This window comes from Elephas maximus, chromosome 1 (genome assembly GCF_024166365.1).
Source record: "Elephas maximus indicus isolate mEleMax1 chromosome 1, mEleMax1 primary haplotype, whole genome shotgun sequence".
NCBI classification, from domain to species: Eukaryota; Metazoa; Chordata; class Mammalia; order Proboscidea; family Elephantidae; genus Elephas; species Elephas maximus.
The window spans coordinates 85,677,683-85,705,095 of record NC_064819.1 but is presented as its reverse complement, the minus strand read 5'-3'; the positions used below and the strand labels follow the sequence as shown (position 1 = coordinate 85,705,095).

General features: G+C 41.6%; 1 pseudogene; it reads left to right on the top strand.

The window, feature by feature from the left end:
* Nucleotides 1-22,715: 22,715 nt before the first annotated feature.
* Nucleotides 22,716-26,564, top strand: LOC126062423 (popy Class I histocompatibility antigen, A-1 alpha chain-like; annotated as a pseudogene).
* Nucleotides 26,565-27,413: the final 849 nt, after the last annotated feature.

Here is a 27,413-nt window from a genome sequence, read left to right as displayed (position 1 = left end):
AGGGGTAAATAATAAGGTAACCACAAAGGACACAAACTATCCTACTCATCAAAATAAAATACAAGAGAAAAATACAGACTCAGCAGAAACAAAATCAACAGCAACAAATATGAGGAAAGGACAATATATAAAGAAAATCTCAGCACATAAAATCAAGTGGGAAAAAGAAACTGTCAACACACAAAAAAAGACATCAAAATGATAGCACTAAATTCATACCTATCCATAATTACCCTGAATGTAAATAGACTAAATACACCAATAAACAGAGAGTGGCAGAATGGGTTAAAAAACAAGATCCATCTATATGCTGCCTACAAGAGACACACCTTAGACTTAGAGACACAAACAAACTAAAACTCAATGGATGGGAAAAAAATATACCAAGAAAACAACAATCAAAAAAGAGCAGGAGTGGCAATATTAATTTCTCACAAAATAGACTTTAAAGTTAAATCCATCAGAAAGGATAAGGAAGGGCACTATATAATGATTAAAGGTACAATACACCAAGAAGATATAACCATATTAAATACTTATGCACCCAATGACAGGGATGCAAGATACATAAAACAAACTCTATCAGCATTGAAAAGCAAGATAGACAGCTCCACAATAGTAGTAGGAGACTTCAAAACACCTCTTTCGGTGAAGGACAGGACATCCAGAAAGAAGCTTGGTAAAAACACAGAAGATCTAATTGCCACAATCAACCAACTTGACCTCTTAGACATATACAGAACACTCCACCCAACAGCAACCAAGTATACTTACTTTTCTAGTGCACATGGAACATTCTCTAGAACAGATCATATACTAGGTCATAAAGCAAGCCTTAGCAGAAGCCAAAACATTGAAATATTACAAAGCGTCTTCTCTGACCACAAGGCCATAAAAGTGGAAATTAATAACAGGGAAAAGAAATCAAACACTTGGAACCTGAGCAATACCCTGCTCAAAAAAGCCTGGATTGTAGAAGACATTAAGGATGGAACAAAGAAATTCAGAGAATCCAATGAGAATGAAAACACTTCCTATCAGAACCTTTGGGACACAGCAAAAGCAGTGCTCAGAAGCCAATTTATATCAATAAATGCACACATCCAAAAAGAAGAAAGTGCCAAAATCAAAGAACTATCCCTACAACTTGAACAAATAGAAAGAGAGCAACGAAAGAAACCCTCAGGCACCAGAAGAAAACAAATAACAAAAATGAGAGCAGAACTAAAAGAAATAAAAAACAGAAAAACAATTGAAAGAATTAACAAGACCAAAAGCTGGTTCTTTGAAAAAATATCAACAAAATTGATAAACCACTGGCCAAACTGACAAAAGAAAAACAGGAGAGGAAGCAAATAACCCGAATAAGAAATGAGATGGGCGATATTACAACAGACCCAACTGAAATTAAAAGAATCATATCAGATTATTACGAAAAACTGTGCTCAAACAAATTTGAAAACCTAGAAGAAGTGGATGAATTCCGAGACACACACTACCTACCTAAACTAACACAAACAGAGGTAGAACAACTAAATAGACCCATAACAAAAGAAGAGATTGAAAAGATAATCAAAAAACTCCCAACAAAAAAAAAAAGCCCTGGTCCAGACGGCTTCACTGCAGAGTTCTACCAAACTTTCAGAGAAGAGTTAACACCACTACTACTAAAGGTATTTCAGAGCATAGAAAAGGACGGAATACTACCAAACTCATTCTATGAAGCCACCATATCCCTGATACCAAAACCAGGTAAAGACATCACAAGAAAAGAAAATTATAGACCTATATCCCTCATGAATGTAGATGCAAAAATCCTCAACAAAATTCTAGCCAATGGAATTCAAAAACATATCAAAAAAATAATTCACCATGACCAAGTAGGATTCATACCAGGTATGCAGAGATGGTTCAACATTAGAAAAACAATTAACGTAATCCACCACATAAATAAAACAGAAGACAAGAATCACATGATTTTATCAAGTGATGCAGAAAAGGCATTTGACAAAATTCAACACTCATTCATGATAAAAACACTCAGCAAAATAGGAATAAAAGGAAAATTCTCAACATAATAAAGGGCATTTATACAAAGGCAACAGCCAGCATCACCCTAAATAGAGAGAGCCTGAAAGCATTCCCATTGAGATCAGGAACCAGACAAGGATGCTCTTTATCATCGCTCTTATTCAACATTGTGTTGGAGGTCCTAACCAGAGAAATCAGGCTAGATAAAGAAATAAAGGGCATCCAGATTGGCAAGAAAGAAGTAAAAACATCTCTATTTGCAGATGACATGATCTTATACACAGAAAACCCTAAGGAATCCTCCAGAAAACTACTGAAACTAATAGAAGAGTTCAGCAGAGTATCGGGATACAAGATAAAAAGACAAAAGCCAGTTGGATTCCTCTACACCAACAAAAAGAACATTGAAGAGGAAATCACCAAATCAATGCCATTTACAGTAGCCCCCAAGAAGATAAAATACTTAGGAATAAATCTTACCAGAGATGTAAAAGACTTAAAAACCCACCCAGTGCCGTCGAGTCGATTCCGACTACCAGACATGTAAAAGACTTATACAAAGAAAACTACAAAACACTTCCCCAAGAAACCAAGAGACTTACGTAAGTGGAAAAACATACCTTGCTCATGGATAGGAAGACTTAACATTATAAAAATATTTATTCTACCCAAAGCGATCTATACGTTTAATGCAATTCCAATCCAATTCCCAATGACATTCTTTAATGAGATGGAGAAACAAATCACCAACTTCATATAGAAGGGAAAGAGGCCCCGGATAAATAAGGCATTACTGAAAAAGAAGAACAAAGTGGGAGGCCTTACTTTACCTGATTTCAGAAACTATTATACCGCCACAGTAGTCAAAACAGCCTGGTACTGGTACAACAACAGACACATGGACCAAAGGAACAGAATTGAGAATCCAGACATAAATCCATCCACATATGACCAGTTGATATTTGACAAAGGCCCCCAAAACAGTTAAATGGGGAAAAACAGTCTTTTTAACAAACGGTGCTGGCATAACTGGATATCCATCTGCAAAAAATTGGAACAAGAGCCATACCTCACTCCATGCACAAAAACTAACTCAAAATGGATCAAAGACCTAAACATAAAATCTAAAATGATAAAGATCATGGAAGAAAAAAATAGGGACAATATTAGGAGCCCTAATACATAGCATAAACAGTATACAAAACATTATTAAGAATGCAGAAGAAAAACTAGTTAACTGGGAGCTCCTAAAAATTAAACACCTATGCTCAAAGACTTCACCAAAAGAGTAAAAGACTACTACAGACTGGGAAAAAGTTTTTAGCTATGACATTTCTGATCAGCGCCTGATCTCTAAAATCTAAATGATACTGCAAAAACTCAACTGCAAAAAGACAAATAACCCAATTCAAAATTAGGCAAAAGATATGAATAGACACTTCACTAAAGAAGGCATCCGGGAAGCTAACAGATACATGAGGAAATGTTCACGATCATTAGCCATTAGAGAAATGCAGATCAAAGCTACAATGAGATTTCATCTCACTCCAAAAGAAAAAAAAAAAAAAAAGGCTGGTATTAATCAAAAAACACAAAATAATAAATGTTGGAGAGGCTGTGGAGAGATTGGAACACATACACTGCTGGTGAGAATGTCAAATGGTACAACCACTTTGGAAATCAATTTGGCACTTCCTTAAAAAGCTAGAAATAGAACTACTGTACCATCCAGCAATCCCACTCCTTGGAATATATCCTAGAGAAATAAGAGCCTTTACACAAAGAGATATATGCACACCCATGTTTATTGCAGCACTGTTTACAATAGCAAAAAGATGGAAGTAACCAAGGTGCCCGTCAATGGATGAATGGATAAATAAATTATGGTATATTCACACAATGGAATACTAGGCATCAATAAAGAACAGTGAGGAATCTGTGAAACATTTCATAACATGGAGGAACCTGGAAGACATTATGCTGAGTGAAATTAGTCAGTTGCAAAAGGACAAATATTGTATAAGACCACTATTATAAGAACTTGAGAAATAGTTTAAACTGAGAAGAAAACATTCTTTTGTGGTTTCAAGAGGGTGGAGGGAGGGAGGGTGGGAGAGGGGTATTCACTAATTAGATAGTAGATAAGAACTACTTCAGGTGACAGGAAAGGCAGCACACAATACAGGGGAGGTCAGCACAACTGGACTAAACCAAGAGCAAAGAAGTTTCCTGAATAAACTGAATGCTTCGAAGATCAGTGTAGCAGGGGCAGGGGTCTGGGGACCATGGTTTCAGGGGACATCTAAGTCAATTGGCATAATAAAATCTATTAAGAAAACATTCTGCATCCCACTTTTAAGAGTGGCATCTGGGGTCTTAAACGCTAGGAAACAGCCACCTAAGATGCATCAATTGGTCTCAACCCACCTGGATCAAAGGAGAATGAAGAACACCAAAGACACAAAGCAATTACGAGCACAAAAGACAGAAAGGGCCACATGAACCAGAGGCTACATCATCCTGAGACCAGAAGAACTAGATGGTGCCTGGCTACAACCGATGACTGCCCTGACAGGGAACACAACAGAGAACCCCTGAGGGAGCAGGAGAGCAGTGGGATGCAGACCCCAAATTCTCATAAGACCAGACTTAATGGTCTGGCTGAGACTAGAAGGACCCCGGTGGTCATGGCCCCCAGACCTTCTGTTGGCCCAGGACAGGAACCATTCCCAAAGCCAACTCTTCAGACATGGATTGGACTGGACAATGGTTTGGAGAGGGATGCTGGTGAGAAGTGAGCTTTTTGGATCAGGTGGACACATGAGACTATGTTGGCATCTCCTGCCTAGAGGGGAGATGAGAGGGTGGAGGGAGTTAGAAGCTGGCAAAATGGACATGAAAAGAGAGAGTAGAGGGAGAGAATGGGCTATCTCATTAGTAATTGGGAGTATGTAGCAAGGTGTATATGGGTTTTTGTGTGAGAGACTGATTTGATTGTGCTTTCACTTAAAGCAGAATAAAAATTATTTTAAAAAAATTTAGCTTAACTAGAAAAAAGTGTCTGGCTTGAGCATTAATGCTCTTTTAAGAACTATCCATATGAGATCAAACTGACAACAGTGACTTGAAAGATTAGATAAGAACCTTAGAGGGCAGTGAGTTTATGTTAATGGGAGAAAAACAACTCAGAAAAGGAGGGTGAGAGTGGTTGCACAACTCAAGAATGTAATCAATGTCATTGAATTGTACATGTTGAAAATGTTGAATTGGTGTGCGTTTTGCTATGTATATTCTCAACAACATAAATAAAATATTAAAAAAATAAAATACAATTGAGAGGAGTGGCCAAGATGGCAGAAAAGCCAGATGCTTCCGGCAATCCCTCTTACAACAAAGACCTGAAAAATCAAGTGAAACTGTTATATTTATGACAAGCTAGGAGACCTGAACATCAAAGGCAAAGTTAGAAAACGGACTGAGCGGCACTGGGGGGGAGAGAGAGACAGTTCAGAAGTCGAGAGAATTTGCCGGACCTGAATCACAGGGAACCCTCAGGCACATTCCTGGGAGCAGATGCTGCAGGCTGGTAGTAGCAATGTTCAGCAGCATTTTCCTCAGGGAGAAGCAGCCAGCTGCACAGCCTACTCGCACCTCCAGAACCAGAGAAGAACAGTGCTCTCTGCAAATCTAAGTACTTGCATATATTTTACCATGCTCCCCCCCTCCCCACACCCTCAAGCCAGCTTCAGAGCCTGTTGATTTCCCTGGGCCTGAGAAAGGCCATTGTGAGCACCTGGAGCCATCCTCTCAGCCTTAGAGTAGGAATAAATTCACAAAAGGGGGAAAAGATAATTTGCCAGCTCCACAAACATGGGGAGCTCAGGACAGAAGCGGCTCCTATCCAGGCATAAATGGTCCATGGACTTTGAATACCTTTCCCCCCTGCATAGACCTGTGTGGGCCTGTTTCAGGAGAATAGGCCCTTGCTGGCAGACTGCAACTGTTTAAGCTGTGCAGTGGAGAGGTGGGTGTCTGATATTTGACACCTCTTTGCCTATTAAACAGGGTCCTCACCTACCCACATCAGGACCCTAAGGACTGGTAGTTTCTCTCAGGCCACCCAGCCACCTGTGACAGGGGTCCAAGGATAGCCGGTACCTCCCAGTCCTTACAACCAAAAGCATTGGGTGCCCATGATCCGTCTGAAGAACCCACCCACCTGTACACTCTAGGGAACAGGGATATGCTTTCCTCAGAGACACTCAGAGTATGGTTCTCAGCCCCCTGCCTTGTTCAGAGCATGAGCCCCTGCTGCAACCAGCTACCAGTGCCTACACCAAACACCCCTGCCCTTCTAAGACTGTAGGACACAGTCTGTACCGCACACTTGATGACCACTACTTAGACACCTGAGCTAAATCCACACAAGAAAAGTGAATGGATTCATAAGCGCATATACATGATAACAGCTCTAGCCATCTGGTGACAAGAAGTCAGAGCTCTAAAGGTGAAAATAATCAAGCTAGCTCACTCAAGCAACCCATCTGGGTATATCAAAACAAAACTAAGAGACAGTAAGCAAACATAAAATAAACTAATACAATAACTTATATGTGGCTCAAAGAAAACAACCAATATCAAACCACATAAAGAAACAGACAATGATCACTTCAACAAGTTCTCAAAACAGAGAATCAAAGGATCTTCTGGATGAAGGTGCCTTCCTGGGATTACCAGATGCAGAATTCAAAAGATTAATATACAGAACTCTTCAAGACATCAGAAAGGAGATCACGCAATATGCAGAACACGCCAAGGAACACACAGATAAAACAGCTGAAGAAATTTAAAAGATTATTAAGAACATAATGAAAAATTTCATAAGCTGCAAGAATCCATAGAGAGACAGAAATCAGAAATTCAGAAGATTAACAATAAAATCACAGAATTAGACAACTCAATAGAAAGAGGAGCGGAATCGAGCAAATGGAAGGCAGAATTGGTGACCTTGAAGATAAAGCACTTGGCACCAATGTATTTGAAGAAAAATCAGATAAAAGAGTTTTAAAAAATGAAGAAACCTTAAGAACCATGTAGGACTCTATCAAGAGAAACAACCTACGAGTGACTGGATTACCAGAACAGGGAGGGATAGCAGAAAATACAGAGAGAATTGTTGAAGATTTGTTGGCAGAAAATTTCCCTGATATCATGAAAGATGAGAAGATATCAATCCAAGATGTTCATCGAACTCCGCATAAGATAGATTTTAAAGGAAAGTCACCAGGACGTATTATAATCAAACTTGCCAAAACCAAAGATAAAGAGAGAATTTTAAGAGCAGCCAGGGATAAATGAAAAGTCACCTACAAAGGACAGTCAATAAGAATAAGCTTGGACTACTCGGCAGAAACCATGCAGCCAAGAACGCAACGGGATGACTTACATAAAGCATTGAAGGAAAAAATAGCCAGCCAAGAATCATATATCCAGCAAAACTGTCTCTTAAATATGAAGGTGAAAATTAGGATATTTCCAGATAAACAGAAGTTTAGGGAATTCATGAAAACCAAACTTCGAGAAATACTAAAAGGAGTTCTTTGGTTAGAAAATCAATAATATCAGGTATCGACCCAAGACTGGAACACTGGACAGAGCAATCAGATGTTAACCCAGACAGGGAAATCGCAAAAATAAATCAAGATTAAAAAAATGCTCAAAACAGGGAAACAGCGATGTCATTATGTAAAGCAGACAATATTAAAATAATAAGAGAGACCAAGAAATGTAGTCAGATCTTTCATGTAGAGAGGAAGACAAGGCAATATAAAGAAATAAAAGTTAGGTTTAAACTTCGAAAAATAGGGGTAAATATTAAGGTAACCACAAAGGAGACTAACTACCCTACTCATCAAAATAAAATACAATAAAAAAAATAGAGACTCAGCAGAAAGAAAAAAATAAAATAAAATAGGAATTTGTGGGTGAGCTGGTACTGGTTCCATTCAAAATATGGAGAAGAGAGGAGGATGTAAAAAGAAAAAAAAAAGTGGAAAAAGAGCCATTAAGTAAAATCCTCTTATATCTCTGCCCTGTGCTATAGGGCTGCTATGAGCCAAAATCAACTTGCTGCGTGGATTTTGTTTTTTGTTGTTTTTTTTTTTTTTTTTTGGGTAGTTCAATATCCCCTACTAACCGTTGACTTGACTTCTATTTACTGGAAAACTATGTTCCCATTATTATGTTAGAAACAAAGAAAAAGGGACACATGCATTTAATCATTTCTTATTTTATTTTCCAGGAGTTATGAATTCTGTGCCAAACCGGGATAATAATATAGCATCAGAATTAATGATCACTACCTCACATTCATTAAATGCTTACTATCCTAATTTCAGATGTGCATGCATTGCTTCATTTGAACTTCACAATAACTCTGATGTAGGCCCTCTTATTACCCTGAATTTAGAGACTTGAAAAAAAAAAAAAAGTGTAGCTCAAGGATGTTCACCAACTTGCCCAAGGTCACACAACTCATCAATGGTGGAGCCAGAAATCAAATCCTGGCTCATTCCTAGCAACTAACTTTTACAGGAGTTTTTTTTTTTTTTTTAAAATGTTGCTAAATGGATAGAACAAATCTGTCTTGGAATAAGTTCAGCCAGAATGCTCCTTAGAAGTAAGGATGGAAAGACCACATCTTACATACTTTGGACATGTTGTCAGGAGGGATCAGTCCCCTCTGGAGAAGGACATCATGCTTAGTAAGGTACATGGTCAGCAGAAAAGAGGAAGACCCTCAACGAGGTGAATTGACACAGTGGCTGCAACAATGAGCTCAAGTATAACAACGATTGTGGGGATGGTCCAGGACCCGGCAGTGTTTCATTCTGTTGTACATAGGGTCACTATGAGTCAGAACTGACTCGACTGCACATAACAACAACAATGCATAGAGGATGTAATATTTCCTTGTTGCCTTCATTTGTGTTTCTTTAACGATGAGAGAGTTGCATACCTTTTTTATGGTAGCTGTTACTTTATATTTTTTCTTCACCAATTGCTTGTTTATAGCCATTGCTTATTTTTTATTTATTGTACTTTTTTGTCTTTTTCTCATAATTATTAGGCAATAATTCTTTATATTTTAATACATTAACCATTTTTATCATAAACACTGTACATTTTTCACCTTGTCATGTATTTTTTCTTAATTTTTTATTATGATAAAAACATGCACACCAAAACAGTTGCCAGCACAACCACTTCCACATTTACAATTCAATAACATTTATTACATTTTTTATGTTGTGCCACTATTATCACTATCTTTTTCCAAAATATTACACCACCATTAAGATGAACTCAGTGCCACCCAAACAAAAACTACCCCCTTCCTCCAATGGTTCCTGGGAACCACTAATAATCTTTGCTTTCTATATATTTGCTTATTCCATGTAAGTGAGATTATACAGTATTTGTACTTTTGCAACTAACTTATTTCTCTCAGCATAATGTTTTTAAGGTTCATCCATGTTGTGGCATGCATCAGAACTTCATTTCTTTTTATGGCTTCATAATATTCTGTCATATATATATACATATATATATACACAACATTTTGTGTAGCCATTCAACAGCTGACGGACATTTCAGTTGGGTCCACCTTTTAGCTATTGTAGCAAGTGTTGCAACGAACATTAATGTGCAGATTTTGTCATTTGTCTTTTATTCTCATATATAGTCTTTTTTCATATACAAGTTTAAATTTATGAATAAGATAGGTAATCAATCATTTATCATTTTTGCCTTTGGTGCCATGCTATAGGTCTTCCTCAGCTCAAGACAATAAATCCTATATTTTCTTCTTATACATTTTATTTCTCACAATTGAATTTTATAACGTTTGATGTTTGTATAATTTCTGTTCATGTATAGAGTGATGTGAGCTTTTAAGTTATTTTTCCTTTCAAAATATTATCATATTACCACTCAAAAATGGCACCACTGACATACATTAATTCCCTATTTGTCTGGGTCTGTTTCTGGATTCTCTCTCTGGCTCTATTAATCTAATTACTATTTTGCTAATAACAGTAGATTTGTACTAGGTTTGATACTTTTTTAAAAACTTTTTGTTTTATTTTAACATTATTATTGATTTATTCAGTGGATGACATACCTATACTTAATTGGTACTGTAAACAAATATGTTTGGGAGCATATTAAATGTTGCTCCTATAAGCATTTAAATGTGTTCCTACATAACATCCTGAAATGATTAAGGTTGTGTATCAACTTGGCTAGGCCATGATTCTCAATGCTTTGGCAGTTATGACGTAGTTTGACAGTTATATGATGATGTGATTACTTCTGTGACGAGATTTGATATAATGTGATCACCTCCATGATGGGATCTGTTGTGTGTAGCCAATCAATTGAAGAGGAGTTAACTTGGGGGCATGGTCTACATCAAATATAGGTGGACTCTCTGGCAAGTCTCACAGGCTTTTGCTCACTCTGGATTCTGCAGCTTACTCCAGTTCATTTGACCTCTGGTTCTTCGGACTTGAGCTAGCTGCTTACCTGCCATCTTGCGGGCCAGTTTTGAGATTCGTCGGTCTTCATAGCCTGTGAGCAAGAGCCTTGCTCTTTGACCTACTGATATGGGTTCACCAGACCCTGTGGCTATGAGAATAGGGAGAAGTCTTCAGTCTGAGCCACAAATTTGGGACATAGCAGCCTCTACAACCATGTGAGCCATTTCCTTGATATAAATCTCTCTATATAGATATTTATATATTTTGCTGGTTTTGCTTGTCTAGAGAACTCAACCTAAGACATTTGGTGCCAAGAGTGCTTTTAGAGAAACAAAATTGTAAAGATGAGTTTTCTAAATTGGTTCTCAAGTCTGGTTAGTCTTAAAGATGTTGATGACTTTGCTTCCAATAGTAAAAAGAGCACTGCTAGACCATGGCGTGAGGTGGCAATACAAATACACAAATTATCACCACCAATAGATCAGGTATTCGTGAAAGGTGAGGCCCTGGGTGATCACATGTTTGAGACCTTTCCACAATTTTGTCATAATGAAAAGTATAAGGAAGCTGGTTGATTGGTCCTACTTTTGCTAGACAAACTGGTGAAAGACAGAGATGCACTCAAGGCTTCAGAGTCAAAGCTCAAGTGCCGTATAAACTGCCTCAAAGTTTCCACAGTGCCTTGAAAGACAGCCTTATTCTTGTAGTAATAGAGCCATAAACTTGGACATGCACAGCAGCTCACCATCATTAAATGGAAGTGGTATATCCGAGATCAGGCCAGAGCAGAACCAAAAGGCACAGGTAAGGTGCATGAGGAAGTAGCCAAAATGACCATGGTCTCCACTCCTGTCACTTTACCTACCATCTCCCAATCTGCACCTATGGCCTCATGGGGAGTTCCTTATGAACAGTTGACTGAAGAAGAGAAAATTCATGCCTGATTTACAGATGGTTCTGCGCAATATCCAGGCACCACTCAAAAGTAGACAGTGGCAGTGACAGCACTACAACCCCTTTGTGGGACCTCCTTGAAGGACAGTGGTGAAAGGCAATCCTCCCATGAGCAGAACTTCCAGCAGAGCGCCTGTTGGTCACTTTGTGTGGAAGTAGAAATGGCCAGATGTACGATTGTATACTAACTCATGGGCTGTGGCCAATTGTTTTGATGGATGGTCAGGAACATGGAAGGAACAAAATTGGCAAATTGGAGACAAAGAGGTATGAGGAAGAGGTGTATGGATCGACACCTCTGAATGGGTCAAAGAAGCAAAGATACTTGTGTCTGTGAATATTCATCAAAGGGTGACCTTAGCAGAGGAAGATTTTAACAATCAAGTGGATAGGATGACTTGTTCTGTGGAAACAGGTTATCCCCTTTCTCCAGACACTCTCATCATTGCTTGATGGCCTCATGAACAAAGTGGACATAATAGCAGGGATGGAGGTTATGCCTGGAGTCAGCAACATGGACTTCCATTCACCAAGGCCGACTTAACTATAGCCACTGATGAGCACCCAATCTGCCAGCAGCAGAGACAAACACTGAGTCCCAGATATGGCACCATCCCTCAAGATTATCAGGGACTACTTCCAACATGGAAAGGGCAATGTTTGGTTCTTACTGGAATAGACACTCTGAATATGGATTTGCCTTCCCTGCACACAATGCTCTAACAAAACTACCATCAATGGACTTACAGAATGCCTTAACCACCATCATGGTACTCCACACAGCATCGCCTCAGATCAAGGGACTCACTTCACAGCAAATGAAGTGCAGCAATGGGCCCATGCTCATGGAATTCACTGGCCTTACCATATTCCCCATCATCCTGAAGTAGCTGGCTTGATAGAACAATGAAACGGCCTTCTAAAGACACAATCATGTGGCAATACCTTGCAGGATTGGGGCAACGTTCTCCAGGTGGCTGTATATGCTCTAAACCAGGGTCCAACATATGGCGCTGTTTCTCCCACAGCCAGGATTCATGGGTTCAAGAATCAAGGGGCAGAAATGGGGGTGGCACTACTTACTATTACCCCTAGGGAGCAACTCACAAAATTTTTGCTTCCTGTCCGTGGAACGTTATGCTCTGCAGGTCTAGAGGTCTTAGTTCCCAAGGGAGGAATGCTCATGCCTGGAGACACATCACTGATTCCATTGTTCTGGAAGCTAAGAATTCCACCTGCCCACTTTGGGTTCCTTATGTCTTTGGATCAACAGGCAAAGAAGGAAGTTGCCATATTGGCTGGAGTGATGGATCCTGATTACCAAGAATAAATCAGATTGATATTACATAAATGGAGGCAAAGAAGAGTATGTCTGGAATGCAAGCGATCCCTTAGGGCATCTCTTACTACTACCATGCCCTGTGATTAAAGTCAATGGAAAACTACAGCAAATCAATTCCAACATGATTACCAATGGCCCAGACCCTTCAGGAATGAAGAGTTGCATCACCCCACCAGATGAAGAACCACGACAAGCTGAAGTGTTTGCTGAGGGCAAAGAGAACACAGAATGGGTGGTGGAAGAAGGTAGTTCTAAATACCAGTTACAACCACATGACCAGTTACAGAAACGAGGGCTGTAATTGTTCTAAGTATTTTTGCCTTTATGCGTGTTCGTTGTACCATGTTAGGCACAAGTACGACTTTATAATTGTCTTTATTCAGAGATTATATATGGTTTAAAGATATGTGTATAGGTGACAAGTTGACAAGGGGTAGACTGCTTTCTTGGTGGTATGAGGTCCCCATGTCTCTCTGCTCTCATCTTTCTTTTATATCTCAAAAGAGATTGGCTTAAGACACCATCTAATCTTGTAGATCTCATCAACATAACTGCCACTAATCCATCTCTTTACATCATAGCAATAGGATTTACAACACATTGGGAAATCATATCAGACAACAAAATGGTTGACAATCATACAATACTGGGAATCACGGCCTGACAAAATGGTAGACAATCATACAATACTGGAAAGCATGGCCTAGCCAACTTGACACATATTTGGGGGGGATACAATTCAATCTATGACATGGACACTCTGTATTTTAAGGACATGTCTATTTTAAGACTCACATAGACAAATCCATGGCTTTTAAATAAAGATAATTTTAAAAGACTTCAATCTATAAATCACATGGAATCTTTTGGTAGAGAGATTGAGCATTCCAAATGCTGTCAATATTTACTGTCAAATATGGTAGCTACTACCCGGCTGTTCCTATTTAAATTAATAAAGTTAAAATTCAACTGCCCAGTCACACTAGCCACATTTCAAGTGCTCAATAGCCACACATGGCTAATGGCTACTGTATCGGACAGCACAGATATACAATTCCTTCATAACAGAAAGTTCTGTAGACAGCACTGCTCTTTATGGTTTATGGACATCAAGTCTGATGTCTTAGACCCATTTATAATGAAGGGACCATTATTGTTTCTCACCTACTGCATCAGATTTCCAACTGTCTGGATTTTGGGTTTTGGGGATATGGATATACATTAAGCTTGTGTATAGCTAAACCAAACTACTTCATGAGTGAATCTCTATCTGGTGCCTTTAGGCACAAATGTTCCCAGTTCTAAAAGGGAAACATCATTCCCTCTACCTCAGTTTTCTGAGGACACTCTCTGGCATTAAATTACTAGGGAGTAAGTTCTCTTCTAGACGAGCCCATGGGAAGAGGCCTAAGCTAAGCCTTAGGAAGCAGAGAGTCCAGCTCAGGGAGATGGATTCTGGGAAGTGAAGAGGAGACAAAAAGGCTGGGACTGGTTAAGGGACTCTCTGGTTTACTCAGAACAGCCATTCTCAAAGTGTGATCTGTGAAACTCTTAGAGACACTGAGGTTCTTTCAAAAGATCCATGAAGTCAAAACTATTTTTATAACATTACTAAGAAATTATTAGTCTTTCTCACTGTGCTGATATTTGCCCAGAGGTAAATCAGCTGGGAACTTAGGAAGAATCGAGGCTGTGTCATCAAATTGAAATAGTAATTGTTTTCTTCACTATCACCTACTTGCAGCGTAAGACAAAAATAAAAACAAAACAAGCTTCATTTAAAGATGTACTTACTGAAGCATTAAAAGTTACTAACTTTATTAAGTCCCCATTCTTGAGTTCACATCTTTTAATAGCCTATGTGATGAAGTTGGAAGTGTATATAAAGCACTTCTATATTGCAAAATTTGATGCTTCTCTCAAGGAAAATAATTTGTGTGAGCTGAATCAGCCTTTTTTATGGAATATCATTTTTACTCGAAAAAAGGAATGACAGAGAAACTATCTTGGATATTTGGCACTTTCTCAAAAATGAACAACTAGCAAGCCTGTCATTTCAATGAAACCAACCAATTGCATTTTTACCAATGATAAAATGTAACCTCCCAAGAGGTTAGAATATTGGAAAACTTGTATTCAACACAAATTTGACAGCTTTCCAAAATTTACCAACCTTTCTGCTGAGATCAGTGATAATACTAACAAAATGTGACTTTCTGATTTTTTGTAAAAAAATATGTCACCATGGGACGATCTGCACACTCAGGGAATTAATGCATCACTTTAAAAAAAAACTCATGCATTAGTACAAGATTCATTCAATGTGTTAGATGAACCGATGGGTTTTAATGAACAGAATATGAAATATTCAATAATAATGTTTCTGATTGCAACTGACCTTTAAGAAATTACCACTTTGGGAGGCAGGGCCAAGAAGGCAGAATAGTCAAGATGCTTCCTGTGGTCCCTCTTACAACAAAGACCCAAAAAAAAAAAAAGTGAATTGATTATACATAACAATCTAGGAGCCCTGAACATCAAAGTTGAGGAGTCAGACTGAGCAGCAGGGGGATGGAGAGACAGTTCAGAAGCAGTGAAGAAGTACCAGACCTGATTTGGCCAGTACTGTGCAGGCTGGATCGGCTGGTGCACATGGGCTGAGGCAAGAAGTAGTACTCAAGACACATTTTCCATGCCAGGAGAAACTGAGCAGTGGAGAGCCTGCACAAGTCACCGGAGCCAGGGGGAAGCAGCACTGGATCTGAGAAAGTTACATGCAAGCATCTAACCTATGCCCCAAGATCAAAATAACCCTTCCCGCTCTGGAAAGTGCCTCTCTTCCCCTCGCGCACCCCCTCCCAATTCTTCTCCAGTGCTGGTCTGACAGTGTTCAGTAGTTGCCACCCCCCCAAGCAGAAAATGGGACACTTAACCCCCAAGCCAGTCTCCCAGCTTTGGGGAGGGAAAAAATAAACAAACGAACAAACAAGAAAGAAGAAACTGCCAGCCCCCTAAGTCAGGAACTCAGGGCAGGCACTGCCCCTTCGCATAGGCACAGCCATAAGGGGTCCACAGAATTCAAATGCTTTCACCCCTGCCAAGACCTGTGTGAGCCCATTCAAAAGCATAGGCCCTTATTAGCATAGTACAACAAGGTATGTACCTGAAGGCTACTTTCAACTGCAACGGCTAAGGCAGAGTGGCAGATTCATGACATTTGACACTTTCCTGCCCCTTAAGCAGGGTCTTCACCTACCCACATCAGGGGCCTGAGGACTGGTGACTCCACCAACTCCATCCAGCCACCCACGACAGGGGTCCAAGAATAAGTGGTGCCTTGCAGTCCTTACAGCCAACCACTGTAAGGACTGGTTTTGCAACCAGTTGCAAAACACACCCACCTACATGCTCTAGAGGATAGGGACACACCTTCTACCTTGCTCAGAACATAACCCCCTACTGCAGCCAGATAACTGTGCCTGCTAGAATCACTCTTACGTAGCCTTACCCGTCTACGGCTATAGGTGAGAGCCTGCACCACACACTTGGTGACCAATGACCAAGACACCTGAGCTGAACCCACACAAGAAAAGTAAACAGAATCCCAGGCTCACATACCTAGTAGCATCTTTTACAACTTGCTTACAGGACATGAGAGCTTCAAAGATGCCAATAATCAAAGTAACTCACATGTTCAGCCTATGTGGGCATATCTAAACAAAACAAGAAGCTAGGACACAGCAAGCAAACATACAATAAATAAATATAATAACTCAATGATGGCTCAGAGACAACACTCAATATCAAATCACATAAAGCGGCAGACCATGATGGCACCAGCAAGTGACCAAAACAAAGAAGCAGAAAATCTCCTGGAAGAAGAGAAGGTCTTGGAAATATCAGGTAGAATTCAAAATATTAATATACAGAGCTCTTCGAGAGATCAGGAAGGAGATCAGGCAAAACTCAGACCAAGCCAAGCAACACACAGAAAAAGCAATAGAGAAATTTAGGAAAGCTGCACAAGAGCAAAATGACAAATATAACAGGCTGCTAGTATCCTTAGAGAGACAGCAAATAGAAATCCAAAACAATAACAATAACATTTCAGAATTAGACAACTCAATAGAAAGTCATAGGAGCAGAATTGAGGCAATGGAAGTCAGAATTAGTGAGACTGAAGGTAAAGCACTTGACATCAATTTAGTGGAGGAAAATTGGGATAAAAGAATTAAAAAAAAAAAAAGAAGAAACCCTAAGAATTATGTGAGGCTCTATCAAGAGAAATAACCTACAAGTGATTGGAGTATGAGAACAGGGATGGATAACAGAAAATACAGAGAGAATTGTTGAAGATTTGTTGGCAGAAAACTTCCTTGACATCATGAAAGATGAGAAGATATCTATCCAAGAAGCTCATCAAAACCCACACAGGGTAGATCCCAAAAGAAAGTCACCAAGACATATTACAATCAAACTTGCCAAAACAAAAGATAAAGAGAGAATTTTAAGAGCGGCTAGGTATAAACGAAAAGTCACCTACAAAGGAAAGTCAACAAGACTAAGTTCTGATTACTCAGCAGAAACCATGCAGGCTAGAAGGCAATGGACAACATTTGTAAAGACTTGAAGGAAAAAAACTGCCAACCAAAAATTACATATCTGGCAAAACTGTCTTTTAAATATGAAGATGAAATTAGGGAGTTTCCAAATAAACAGAAGTTAAGGGAATTTGTAAAAACTAAACCAAAATTATAAGAAATACTAAAGGGAGTCCTCCGGCTAGGGAATTAATAATATCAGATAACAACCCAAGACAGGACGGAACAACCAGATATCAACCCAGATAAGGATTCACAAAAATAAATCAAAGCTAAACCACTCAAATAGGGAAACAGAGAGGTCAATATGAAAGATGACAACATTAAAACAAAAAGAGGGACTAAATAGTGTAGTCATAGGATTTTCATATGGAGAGAAAGTTAAGGCAATATCAAGAAATAAAAGATTGCTTTAAACTTAGAAAAATACAGGTAATTTTTAAGGTAACCACAAAGGAAACTAATAAACCTACACATCAAAATAAAAAACAAGAAAAACATAAAGACTCAGCAAATACAAAATCAACAACAATGAAAAAGATGAAAAGAAAATACATAAAGAAAAATGACTCAGCACAGAAAATTAAGTGAAACAAAGAAAATGTCCACATGACAAAAAAAAATCAAAATGACAGCACTAAATTCAAACCTATCAATAATTACACTGAATGTAAATAAACTAAAAGCACAAATAAAGAGACAGAGAGTGGCAGAGTGGATTAAGAAAAAACCACGATCTATCTACATGCTGCCTAAAAGAGACACACCTTAGACTCAAAGACACAAACAAACTAAAAGGATGGAAAAACATGTATCAACCAAACAACAATCAAAAAAAGAGCAGGAGTGGCAAAATTAATCTCTGACAGAATAGACTTTAAAGCAAAATCCACTGCAAAGGATAAGGAAGGACACCATATAATGATTAAAGGGTCAATACACCAGGAGGCATAACCATAATAAATATTTATGCATCAAAAAAAAAAATACATAAAACAAACTCTAATAGCACTGAAGAGAGAAATAGACAGTTCCACAATAGTAGTAGGAGGCTTCAACACACCACTTTTAGTGAAGGACAGAACATCTGGAAGGAAGCTCAATAAAGACACAGAAGATCTAAATGCCACAATCGACCAACTTGCTCTCATACACACAGAACACTCCACCTAACAGCAGCCAAGTATACTTTCCAACACACATGGAACATTCTCCAGAACAGACCACATATTAGGCCACAAAGCAAGCCTTAACAGAATCCAATACATCAAATTATTACAAAGCATCTTTTCTGACCACAAAGCCATAAAAGTGAAACCAGTAATAGAAAAAGCAAGGAAATAAAATCAAATACATGTAAACTGAAGAACACCTTGCTCAATAACTATTAGGTTACAGAAGAAATTGACAGAATAAAGAAATTTATAGAATCAAATGAGAATGAAAACACATGCTACCGAACTTTTGGGACACAGCAAAAGCAGCGCTCAGAGGTCAATTTATAGCAATAAATGCATACATCCAAAAAGAAGAAAGGGCTAAAATCAAAACATTAACCCTACAACTTGAACAAATAGAAAGAGAACATCAATAGAAGCCCTCAAACACCAGAAGAAAGAAAATAATAAAAACTAGAGTAGAAATAAATGAAACAGAGAATAGAAAAACAATTGAAAGAGTCAACAAGACCAAAAGTTGGTTCTTTGAGAAGATCAACATAATTGATAAACCACTGGCCAAACTGACAAAAGAAAAGCAGTAGAGGAAGCAAATAACCTGAATAAGAAATGAGAAGGGTGATACCACAACAGACCCAACTGAAATTAAAAGAATCATAACAGAATACTATGAAAAACTGTACTCCAACAAATTTGAATACCTAGAGGAAAGACAAATTTCTAGAAACACAGTACTTACCTAAACTAACACAACCCTGGGTAGAAAAACTAAATAAACCCATAACAAAAGAAGAGATTGAAGAGGTAATTAAAAAAAAAAAAAAAACTCCCAACAAAAACAAAAAAAGACCTGGCCCTGATGGCTTCACTGGAGAATTCTACCAAACTTTCAGAGAAGAGTTAACACCAGTACTACCAAAGGTATATGACCATGGTAGTCCAAACAGCATGGGTACTGTTACAACAACGGACACATAGATCAATGGAACAGAACTGAGAATCCAGATCTAAATTCAACCACCTATGAGCAGCTGATATTTGGTAAATGTGGAAGAGATAGACTCTTTAACAAATGGTGCTGGCATACCTGGATATCCATCTGCAAAAAAAAATGAAACAAGACTCATACCCCACACCATGTACAAAAAATAACTCAAAATGGATCAAAGACCTAAATATAAAATCTAATACAATAAAGATCATGGAAGAAAAAACAGGGACAATGCTAGAAGCCCTAATTACATGGCATAAACAGAATACAAAGCATAACTAACAATACGCAAACACCAGAAGAGAAAATGAAATAAATGGGAGCTCCTTATGCTCATCAAAAGACTTCAGCAGAAGAGTAAAAGGACAACCTATAAACTGGGAAAAAATGTTTGACTACAACATATTCAATAAGGGTCTAATCTCTAAAATCTACAAGATACTGCAACACCTCAACAACAGAAAGACAAATAGCCCAGTTAAAAAATGGGCAAAGGACACAAATAAACACTTCTCCAAAGAAGACATTCAGGCAGCTAACACTTACATGAGGAAATACTCAGGATCACCAGCCATTAGAGAAATGCAAAACAAAACTACAATGAGATACCATCTCACTTCAGCAAGGCTGGCACTAATACAAAAAACAGAAAATAATAACTTTTACAGAGGTTGTGGAGAGACTAGAACACTTATGCACTGCTGCTGGGAATGTCAAATGGTACAACCACTTTGGAAATTGGATTTGGCGCTTCCTTTAAAAACTAGAAATAGACCTACCATATGATCCAGCAATCCCGCTCCTTGAGATATATCCTGGAGAAATAAGAGCCTTTACACAAACAGATATATGTACACCCATGTTCACTGCAGCACTGTTCAGAATAGCAAAAAGGTGGAAACAACCTAGGTGCCCATCAACAGACCAATGGATAAACAAATTATGGTACATACACACAATGGAATACTATGCAATGATAAAGAACAGTGATGAATCCTAGAAACATTTCACAGCAGGGATGAATATGGAAAGCATTATGCTGAGTAAAATTAGTCAGTCGCAAAAGGACAAATATTCTGAGACCATTATTATAAGATCTCAAGAAAAGGTTGAAACACAGAAGAAAGCATTCTTTGATGGTGACAAGGGGGTTGGGGGGAGAGGGGAATTCACTAACTAGATAGTGAAGGGAAGGACAACACACACTACGGGGGAAGTCAGCACAACTGGACTAAAGCAAAAGCTACGAAGTTTCCTGAATACAACTAAACACTTTGAGGGACAGAGTAGCAGGGGCTGGGGTCTGGGGACCATGGTTTCAGGGAACATCTAAGTCAATTGGCATAACAAAGTTTATCAAGAAAATGTTCTGCACCCCACTTTGGTGAGTGGCACCTAGGGTCTTAAAAGCTTGCATGGGGCCATCTAAGATGCATCAATTGGTCCCAAGCTGCTGGGAGCAAAGGAGAATAAAGAACACCAAAGAAAGACACAATAAAAATGTTACCCAAGAGACAAAAGGGCCCCATAAACCTGAAACTCCATCACCCTCAGACCAGAAGAACTAGATGGTCCCCGACTACCACCAATAACGGCCCTGACAGGGAATACAACAGACTCTTATGGAGCGGGAAAAAACTGCGGAGCAAAACTCAAATTCACACAAAATGTCCAGACTTAATTGTCTGACTGAGACTGGAGGAACCCTCAAAGTTATGGCCCCAGATGCCATGTTAACCCAGAATTATAATCATTCCTGAAGCCCACTTTTCAGACAAAGATTAGACTGGACTGTAAAACATAAAATAATACTCGTGAAGAGTGTGCTTCTTAGTTCAAGCAAACACCCAAGACCAAATGGGTAGCTCCTGTCTGGAGGCAGGACTAGAAAGCAGAAAGGAACAGGAGCTGGTTGGATGGACATGGGAAACCTGGGTGGAAAGGGGGAGCGTGCTATCACATTATAGAGATTGCAGCTAGTGTCACATAACAATATGTGTGCAAATTTTTGTATGAGAAATTAACTTGAGCTGTAAACTTTCACCTAAAGCACAGTAAATAAGTAAAAGAAATTATCACTTTGGTAGATTTAATGAAGTATCAGAGATGATCATTCACAATTACTTGGAAAGCCTATTAAAAATGCTCCTCCCTTTTCCAACTTCATGTTTGCATGAAGCTGAACTTTTTTGGGTGCACAGCAACCAAAACAACAGATTGAATGCCAAAGCAGATTTGAAAATCCAGAAGTCTTCTATTCTTCTAAGAAAGATGTGCAAAAATGTAAAATAATCCACTCTTCTCACCACATTGTTTTATTTTGGAAAATAAAATTTCCAGGCAAATATATTATCTCTGTTAACATTTAATGTGTTATCGTTATTTTAAATTAATTTAAATTTTTTAATTGTTTCAATTTCTCGTATGAGTAATATCAGTACATATAACCCACATAAACAAAATCTCTTTCGGTTCCTCAATAATTTGTAAGAATGAATAGAAATTCTAACAAGCCCTGGTGGCACAATGGTTAAGCTCTTGGCTCATAATCCAAAGGTCAGTGGAACCCACCAGCTGCGCTGCAGGAGAAAAGACCTGGTGACCTGCTCCTTTAAAGATCACAGCTTAGGAAACTCTATGGGGCAGTTCTACTGTCATATAGGACCTATGAATCCCACACCAGGGCACACAACAACAAAACAGAGATTCTGAAACAAGAACTTCTGACTTAAGCAGGCCCTGGCCCAGGAATCGATGAGACAGTGTAGCAAAGAAGGATCCGTGCAGAAGGAGACGGTTCAGGGCAAAGTCCCAGTACCGGGGCTTGGCTTTCAGGCCTTGATGCCGGTATGAGGGGCGAGGAAACCTAGCCTTGTGGATTCTCCGTCTCCCCGGAGTTGCACTTCATCTCACAACCTGAAGCAGCTCTTTCTGCCTGGACAGAAGACGCGGCCCCAGTTCTCACTCCAATTGGGTCTCCGATTTCTGGAGAAGCCAATCACCGCCACCGCGGTTCCCGTTAGATCAGCTCGGACCCGCCAAGACACAGATCGTCCCTTGAACCCCAGTACCCTGGTCATGGTGCCCCAGGCCCTCCTCCTGCTGTTCTCGTGGACCTTGGCCCAGGCCCAGGCAGGTGAGTGCGGGGTCGGAAGGGAAACAACCTCAGCAGAGGCAGGAGAGAGGGGACCGCCCAGCCGGGGCGCACGACCCTCGGGGAAGCCGCGTCCCCCTCCCCCGCTCCGTCCTGACGCCCATCTCCATCGCCCAGGCCCTCCTCTCCCACCCCTACATCCCGGCCCTGCTCCTCCCCACGCCCCTTCTCCGTCCAGGAGCCTCTCGCCAGCCGTCCTCTCCCCGCCCGGATCGACCTGGACCCGGGCGCGGCGCGGGTGGAGGGGCGGTGGTCTCAGCCGCTCCTCGCCCCCAGGCTCCCATTCCCTGGGGTATTTCGACACAGCCGTGTCCCGGCCTAACCGCGGGGAGCCGCGATACATCGCCGTCGGTTACGTGGACGACACGCAGTTCGTGCGGTTCGACAGCAACGCCGCGAATCTGAGGGAGGAGCCGCGGGCGCCGTGGATGGAGCAGGAGGGGCCGGAGTACTGGAACCCCAACACGCGGGTCTACAGTGCCTCTGCACAATCCTTTCATGTGGGACTGCGGAGCCTGCGCAGCTACTACAACCAGAGCTACGCGGGTGAGTGACGCCGAGCCCGGGTCGCAGGCCACGAGTTCCGTCGTCCCCACGGACGAGCTGGGGTCGCCCCGAGTCTCCCGGTAAGAACTTCACCCCGAGGCCGCGCGACCCGCCAGGCCCCTCGATCAGTAAATAGTCGAGGGGATTCGTTCTTGTTTCCTTTTCACTTTAGAACCAAATTGCCTATAAACAATCAATGCTCTTTGGCCTCGCGGGGACGGGGCCGGCCGCGGGGGAGGGGCCAGCCGCGGGGCGGGGCCAGGGTCTCACACCTTGCAGAGGATGTAGGGCTGCGGAGTGGGGCCGGATGGACGCTTCATCCGTGGGTTCTACGGGCTTGCCTATGACGGTGCGGATTATATCGCCCTGAGTGAAGACCTGCGCTCCTGGACAGCGGCGGACATGGCCGCTCAGATCACCCAGCGCAAGTGGGAGGAGGCCGGTAATGAAAAGCACGTGGCGATTTACCTGAAGGAGGAATGCGTGGAGTCTCTCCGCAGATACCTGGAAAACGGGAAGGAGACGCTGCAGCGCTCAGGTACAAGGGATGCAGGGCCCCTCCCCGAAATCCCTTTGAGCTGGGCCTGTGTCTGCCCTGCCAGCCTCTCAAAAGGAGGGAAGGAAAATGAAATAGCCAGAATACCCCATCGCATGGGTGTGGAGAGTGAGGAGTTAGCCCAGATTTCCACATCCCGTACCAGAGAGTGACTTGCCCAGAGGAGTCCTCCTTTTTCTCAGAGACAGGTAAGGGATCCGCTCTCTCTGGGGATAGTAGGGGAGATGATCAGCAGGTCTCCTTGATCCTGGAGTTGACCTTGGGAACCCTCAAAGACTTTCTCCCCCAAGCCTTATTCTCTGCCCCACACTCAATGAGTCTGGAGATCTGATACCAGCTTTTCTGAGTTTCTAGGCCTCCACCCAAGTCAGAATTAGAAATCCCAGTTCTTCCCCTCAATCACCTGGAGCCTCTCACTCTAGGCTGCCTCACCCTGATTCTAGAACTTTCCAAGGAATAGGAGATCCCAGATCCCTGGTCCAGGCTGGGGTCTGGGTTTGCACTTCCTCCCTCACCCTAATTGCCCTGACCCTTCTAAGAATGATCAGATGAGCCCTTCTCAAGTGGCCCATGGGAGGTAATGCAGAGTTCCTAAATTTTCTGACTCTTCCCTTCAGTGCCTCCAAAGACACACATGACCAGCCATCACATCTCTGACCATGAGGTCACACTGAGGTGCTGGGCCCTGAGCTTCTACCCAGCTGAGATCACCCTGACCTGGCAGCGGGACGGGGAGGACCAGACCCAGGACATGGAGCTTGTGGAGACCAGGCCTGCGGGCGACGGGACCTTCCAGAAGTGCGCGGCTGTGGTGGTGCCCTCTGGAAAGGAGCAGAGATACCTGTGCCATGTGCAGCACGAGGGGCTGCCTGATCCCGTCACCCTGAAATTGGGTAAGGAGGGTGTTATGGATTGAATTATGTCCCCCAAAAATATGTGTAGTTAATCGTAACCCCTATGCCTGTGGTTACAATCTCATTTGGGAATGAACTGTCTTTGTTTTGTTAACGAGACAGGATTAGTAGAGAATGTGTCTTGAGTCAATCTTTTCAGATATAGAAGAGATTAAGCAAGCAAGAGAGTGAGCAGAGATGGAGTAAGATAGATGCCAAGACACATGGAGATCTCCAGGGAACCAGGAAGCAGAAGCTGAAGAAATGAGGACCTTCCTCCAGCACCGACAGAGAGAACGCCTTCCCCTAGAGCCAGCATCCTGAATTCAGACTTTTAGCCTCCCAAACCATGAGAAAATTAATTTCTGTTTCTTAAAGCCATCCACTTGTGGTATTTCTGTTATAGGAGCACAAGATAACTAAGACAGAGGGGGATGAGGGTGGAGCTTCTTCTCAGGGAAAGCAGGAGTCCCTCTGGAGACTTCCAAAGAGTCAGGGCTCCTCACCTCCCTTCTCTTTCCAGAACTGCCTTTCCAGCCCAGCACCCCTATCCTGGCCGTCCTTGGAGTTGCGGTCGTTGGAGTTGTGGCTGGAGCTTTTATGATCTACAGGAAGAAGAGCTCAGGTAGAGATGGGGATAGCACCTCGTTTTTCTTATTTCACTGGGGGTTTCAAGTCCCAGATAGGATATTGCCATCCTGCCTCATTACGGGAGGTACCACCCACACACATGCTGACCCAGTCTGGGGCCCTGAGTGCTAACAGTTAACTCCTTTGTAAAGCACATGTGAGAATGAAAGCCACGTCTTTCACCTTAATGCTTCTGGTGATGGAGACCTGATTCCCAACAGTCGCAGGTCACAGGGGAAGGTTCCTGCTGAGGACAGACTTCCAGGAGGGTGGTTGGCCCAGTCCCTGTACACCTTTCCTTGTGTTTCCTTATCCTGCCCTGGGTCTGCAGTCACAGTTCTGAAAACTTCCCCGGGGGTCTAGGACTAGCCAGCTCTTCTAGGACCTCATGGCCCTGCCACCTCCCCAATTTCTCACAGAATCCTCTCTTCCCACAGGAAGACAAGGAGTGAGTTACATTCCAGCACCAAGTAAGTATGGAAGGAGGGGGGCTGATCCTGAGACCTTTGGGATAGTGTAGACAAGAGCCCGTGGGGGAGGCCCCTCCCCCGCATAATTCCCATTTGTGTTGATTATCTAGTGCTTCTATAACAGAAATACCACAAGTGGATGGCTTTAACAAAGAGAAATTTAATCCCTCAAAGAAAAGTAGGCAACAAGGCCAAATTCAGGGCATCACCTCCAGGGGAAGGCTTTCTGTCTCTGTCAGCTCTGGATGAAGGTCCTTCTCATCAATCTTCCCTTGGACTGGAACACGTTCTGCTCCGGGCACTGCTTTCTTGGTGACATGAGGTCCCTGTTGCTCTGCTCATTTCTGTCTTTGATATCTCAAAAGAGATTGCCTCAAGATGCAGTCCAATCTTTTAGATTGAGTCGTGCCTCACTAACACAACTGCTGCCTGTCCCACCTTATTAACATCATAGAGGTAGGATTTACAACAGCAGGAAAATTACATCAGATGACAAAATGGTGGACAATCTCACAATACTGGGAATCATGGCCTAGCCAAATTGGCACACAAATTTTTTAGGGAAAGCAATTCAATCCATGACACCGTTCTTCCTAGTCTCATCTCCTGTGGGCTCTGACCAGATCCTGTTTATGTTCTTTTCCAGGCAGCAACAGTGCCCAGGGCTCTGATAGGTAAAGGTAAGACCATGGGGAGCCTGACATGGGGGAAGGGGTTGGAGCACAGGGACATGTTATGGGGATTCTTTGGATTTGAACATTTTCAGATCGCAGTGGGCTTTTCAACACTTAAAATGACTGACCTGAACTTGTTCATGATTCTTTTCTTCTGTAGCATGAGACCGCTGCCTTGTGTGGACCTGAACAGAGTCCAGAGAGGGGCACCAATGGCATCACTAGGGGGGTGAGAACTGCACCAGGTGACACTCTCAGAGGGGGTGACACTACACTGTCCAGCGATACGTCCAAGACCAAACTATGCAGGACTCGAGAAGCTCCAGAAAGCCGATGCTGGCTTCAGCCATGTTTCTGCACTGTTCTCTGCTGTTGTGGCTGTCGATATCTACTAGGATAAGGTATCTACTAGGATGATTCACTGGCCCAAAGGCACTGCTCGTGCTGCCAAAGCCACTGTCACCTGCTGCAGCCTGGGCACTCCCAAAGCCCACTTGTCAGCCTGCCTGCTGCCCAGGACACAGGCATGCTAGGAAATCACTCACAGGCCAGGGCCCACTTGGCTTCTCCTTTTCCTCTTTGCCGCTGTCAACATCTATTCATCTGGAAATTTGTGGGGGGGGGGCAGGATGGAGGCACAATTTAGACACTGCCCCTGGGTGCTGGAATTGGGGGAGTGCAATTTAGAGATTACCCCTGCGTGCTCATTACCCTCACTACTCCCCTGGGACTGAATGATACAAGATTTGTTCACACCCCACTTTGTGATTCAAGAACCCCTAACTTTTCTTTCTTCAACGGGCGTCTGAATGTGTCTGCATTCCTTCTGGCATAATGTGAGCATGTGGTAGGA